The sequence below is a fragment of the Salmo trutta genome, chromosome 3 (genome assembly GCF_901001165.1).
Source record: "Salmo trutta chromosome 3, fSalTru1.1, whole genome shotgun sequence".
Taxonomy (NCBI): domain Eukaryota; kingdom Metazoa; phylum Chordata; class Actinopteri; order Salmoniformes; family Salmonidae; genus Salmo; species Salmo trutta.
Window position 1 is genome coordinate 74,156,191 of NC_042959.1, and position 5,697 is coordinate 74,161,887.

The window sequence follows — 5,697 nt, forward strand, 5'->3', positions numbered from 1 at the left end:
ATTCACAACAATACACACAAATCTTAAAGTAAAATAATGAAATTAAGAAATATATAAATATTTGATCGAGCAATGTCGGAGTGGCATTGACTAAAATACAGTAGAATATAATACAGTATATACATATGAGATTAGTATATTAAGTGCCTTACAGTGATTATTATTGATAATTTTTATTGAAAACAAACTAAAATCACTTTTTAGGAAAGAGTCATTTCACAAACAAGAATTTAGCTTGGACTGTCTGGGAGTGGTCTGAGTGGGGCGTAATTTTAAAAAAACTTGCTGTTATTGGCAAAAAAGTTTGGAACTCTCTTTCTTATTGATCTTTCTTGTTAAGATTGAATCCTACTACACCGGCTCTGACGCTCGTCGGATGTGGTAGGACTTGAAAACTATTACGAACTACAAAGGTAAACCCAGACGCAAGCTGCCCAGTGACGCAAGACTACCAGACGAGCTAAATGCCTTTTATGCTCGCTTCGAGGCAAGCAACACTGAAGCAAGCACGAGAGCACCAGCTGTTCTGGATGACTGTGTGATAATGCGCTCGATAGCCGATGTGAGCAAGACCTTTAAACAGGTCAACATTTACAAAGCCACGGGGCCAGACGGATTACTAGGACGTGTACTCAAAGCATGCGCAGACCAACTGGCAAGTGTCTGGACTGACATTTTCAACCTCTCCCCGATCGAGTCTGTAATACCTACATGTTTCAAGCAGACCACCATAGTCCCTGTGCCCAGGAAGCGAAGGTAACCTGCCTAAATGATTACCACCCCGTAGCACCCACATTGGTAGCCATGAAGTGCTTTAAAAGGCTGGTCATAGCTCACATCAACAGCATCCTCCCGGATACCCAAGACCTACTCCAATTCGCATACTGCCCCAATTGCACTCCACAATGCCCTTTCCCACTTGGACGAAAGGAACACCTATTTGAGAATGCTGTTCATTGACTACAGCTCAGTGTTCAACACCATAGTGCCCACAAAGCTCATCACTAAGCTAAGGACCCTGGGACTAAACATCTCCCTCTGCCACACTGATCCTCAACACTGGGGCCCCTCAGGGGTGTGTACTTAGTCCCCTCCTGTACTCCCTGTTCACCTACGACTGCGTGGCCAAGCACGACTCCAACACCATCATTAAGTTTGCTGACGACACAACAGTCGTAGGCCTGATCACCGACAACGATGAGACAGCCTATAAGGTCAGAGACCTGGCAGTGTGGTGCCAGGACAACAACCTCTCCCTCAATGTGAGCAAGACAAAGGAGCTGATCGTGGACTACAGGAAAAGGCAGGCCAAAAAGGCCCCCATTAACATCGATGGGGCTGTAGTGGAGCGGGTCGAGAGTTTCAAGTTCCTTGGTGTTCACATCACCAACAAACTATCATGGTCCAAACACACCAAGACAGTTGTGAAGAGGGCATGACAACACCTTTTCCCCCTCACGAGACTGAAAAGATTTGGCATGGGTCCCCAGATCTTCAAAAAGTTCTGACCCCCTCCAATTGTATTTCTACACAGTTGCTTCTCGCTGTTTATTATCTATGCATAGTCACTCCACCCCTCCCTACATGTACAAATTACCTCAACTAACCTGTACCCCCGCACATAGACTCGGTACCGGTACCCCCTGTATATAGCCTCGTTGTTGTTATTTTGTGTTACTTTCCATTTTTTACTTTAGTTTATTTGGTAAATATTTTCTTAACTCTTTCTTGAACTACACTGTTGGTTAAGGGCTTGTAAGTAAGCATTTCACGGTAAGGTCTACACTTGTTGTATTCGGCGCATGTGACAAATAAAGTTTGATTTTGATTTGTCTATTAACTAATTTACCACATGGTGACGTCACCATGGAAAGGCCAAAGCTCCATCCCAGCAAAACAGGCTGAAATTTTTTTTCAGTATTTTCAAACAGCTCTTTCACTAAAAGGGCATTATCCAGATTTTGACAGTATTATTCCAACTTCAGCGTGGAAATATATGTAAAACACTGAAAAATCTAGTTTTTGACTGCACTAGGCCTTTAATGATTATGTGAGGGACAATGTTCAGCACTAACTTCCTTATCATCACTGAGAAAAGGTCAGGAGATGTGACCTCTCACAGGGCAGACCTGCAGATCACATGGGCAGCTACATGATTATGTATTGTACTCTGGAGTGTCAAATAACTCCTAATAGAATTTGGACCTAGGGAAAACATATGCCAATATAGGTTTTTGCCTGACAAATGTCCAACACAAAAGGATGAGACATTGGTCTTTATAAAGACCCCCACCATGGATGAGTGTCAAGGAAGGGAAAATGCATCCTTTCTCCTCCCTTTCTTCAGGTGATCCAGAAAGGATCATATTGTGAGAAGGCAAGGTTCCCTCCCTGTCACGTGTTTGCAATCTAACCTTGTCAATTCAGTGATTACCTAAGGAAGGTAGCATTTCAATGTATTTGATCAGGCTCTCTGAGATGCAACAAAGACAGAGACATGAGTTTCAGGCTGGTTCAGGGATCAGATATCAAAAGGAAGGAGAACCTACTTCAAAGAAGAGAGGAAGGAGGGAGGCCATGGGAAGAGGAGGAGGAGCCAGGGGGTGGCAATAACAAGACACTGTGGCAGGGGTAGATTAGTCAGAGGAGAGGGAGAGAGGGGGATGGAGGAAAAGGTTCTGAGACATCAGCTTCCTTGTTTATCAGCGGACTGAGACTTATTAAATCAGAGGACAGGCACTAGGGCTAGACTTTGTTATTAAGTCACGTTTCAAACAATGGTCTTCCAGATAAATATGCTAAGGATGTTGTCGGTAGGGTTATTTTTCTTCTGTTAAAGCAAATCAATGCCACGTGTACTAAACAGATACGCAGTGTCTTTCCATAAACATCAAAAACATGTTGGGTACTCCTGGGGGGGGGGTTGATGCAAGGAAAATAACATTTTGTAGAGATAGACAAGTTTACAAGATACATTTATTATTTTAAGGAAAAAACATTTTAAAAACAATATAACTATGAACTGTACATTATATGTATATATTTTCATTTTAGTAATAATTACAAGTTTATTACAGGCCAATCCATCTATAGACAATACATCTTACTGGCATTAGCAAGGGGTCACACCTCAGGTTGCAAAATTCAGTTAACCAGGGAATTTATTGAAAGTTTTCCCGAAATCCCGGTTGTCGGACCCTGGTCACAGACACTGAGCAGTACATCAGGTTTCAATTGTCACAGCAAGTCTCTTAAAATTGAGAGAATAGTTTTGTAATTATTTGTCATAATGCACTGACACCAGCCCGAGAACCACCATCCAGTCTTGTGAAATGTTTTATCCTCAGGCCATAGATTGAAGGAAGCTTGGTGTATATCCTGTCTATTTACCTTGCATGACCAGGGATGGACAGCTTTGGTCAAGGGACCAAGGCCCCGTTTGAAATGAAATATTTTCCTTCTTTAAAGTAATCACTGATAAAATAACTGATTAGCGACACTGCATCAGCAAGGATTATATCACATAGCCTTCACCTATCAAGTGTTGTGATATCAGGGATTACTCAGAGGAAGGAGTAAAGGTTAAATAAAAAAATTAAGGGAGGAAGGGCTGCATCTGAAAGTATTTGAACAGGGCCTAAAATTAGCAGGCAAGAGAACACAGAGGCCTTGAATTACTCAGGCATGACTAATCCATATCAAGCGGCAGGGGTACTGTGGACCAAACAGCCCCAAGCAGTCAAACATGGCATAACTGATTGATACATGCTCATTCAATTCAATTCCTGACATTAAATTTGTTCCGGTCACAAATACATAAGAATCATATGTTTTTGAGGTTAACTAAAACACCCGTTCAACATAGACATACTAGGTAGGTACAGTTGAAGTTGGAAGTTTACATACACCTTAGCCAAATACATTTAAACTCAGTTTTTCACAATTCCTGACATTTAATCCTAGTAAAAATTCCCTGTTTTAGGTCAGTTAGGATCCCCACTTTATTTTAGGAATGTGAAATGTCAGAAAAATAGTAGAGAATGATTTATTTCTGCTTTTATTTCTTTCATCACATTCCCAATGGGTCAGAAGATTACATACACTCAATTAGTATTTGGTAGCATTGCCTTTAAATTGTTGATCTTGGGTCAAAACGTTTTGGGTAGCCTTCCACAAGCTTCCCACAATAAGTTGGGTGAATTTTGGCCCATTCCTCCTGACAGATCTGGTGTAACTGAGTCAGGTTTGTAGGCCTCCTTGCTCGCACACGCCTTTTCAGTTCTGCCAACAGGATTGAGGTCAGGGCTTTGTGATGGCCACTCCAATACCTTGACTTTGTTGTCCTTAAGCCATTTTGCAACAACTTTGGAGGTATGCTTGGGGTCATTGTCCATTTGGAAGACCCATTTGCGACCAAGCTTTAACTTCCTAACTGATGTCTTTGAGATGTTGCTTCAATATATCCACATAATTTTCCATTCTCATGAATGGTGCACTTCACATCTATTTTGTGAAGTGCACCAGTCCCTCATGCAGCAAAGCCCCCCCACAACATGATGCTGCCACCCCATGCTTCACTGTTGGGATGGTGTTCTTCGGCTTGCAAGCTACCCAAGCCTCCCCCTTTTTCCTCCAAACATAACAATGGTCATTATGGCCAAACAGTTCTATTTTTGTTTCATCAGACCAGAGGACACTTCTCCAAAAAGTATGATCTTTCTCCCCATGTGCAGTTGCAAACCGTAGTCTGGCTTTTTTATGGCGGTTTTGGAGCAGTGGCTTCTTCCTTGCTGAGCGGCCTTTTAGGTTATGTCGATATAGGACTCGTTCTACTGTGGATATAGATACTTTTGTACCTGTTTCCTCCAGCATCTTCACAAGGTCCTTTGCTGCTGTTCTGGGATTGATTTGCACTTTTCACACCTTCCTGAGCGGTATGACGGCTGCGTGGTCCCATGGTGTTTATACTCGCATAGTATTGTTTGTACAGATGAACGTGGTACCTTCAGGCATTTAGAAATTGCTCCCAAGGATGAACAAGACTTGTGGAGGTCTACAATTCTTTTTCTGAGGTCTTGACTGATATCTTTTGATTTTCCCATGCTGTCAAGCAAAGAGGCACTGAGTTTGAAGGTAGGCCTTGAAATACATCCACAGGTACACCTCCAATTGACTCAAATTATGTAAATTAGCCTATCAGAAGCTTCGAAAGCCATGACATCAATGTCTGGAATTTTCCAAGCTGTTTAAAGGCACAGTCAACTTAGTGTATGTAAACTTCTGACCCACTGGAATTGTGATACAGTGAATTATAAGTGAAATAATCTGTCTGTAAACAATTGTTGGAAAAATTACTTGTGTCATGCACAAAGTAGATGTCCTAACCGACTTGCCAAAACTATAGTCAGTTAACAAGAAATGTGTGGAGTGGTTGAAAAACAAATTTTAATGACTCCAACCTAAGTGTATGTAAACTTCCGACTTCAACGGTATAGGCTACATCCTACTGAGAAATCCATTTCTGAAATGTAGGCTATGATTTGAGTTGGGAGGCACAGCCTTGTCTGTGATTAGCTAAATCCTCAAGAAGGTAATCAATCATTTACTGAGTTTATGTTGTCTGTTTAAGATTATAACGGTCTGCTATGGAAACGATCTGCTTGTCATGTGGTAAATAACACCAGCAAGACAAGTACA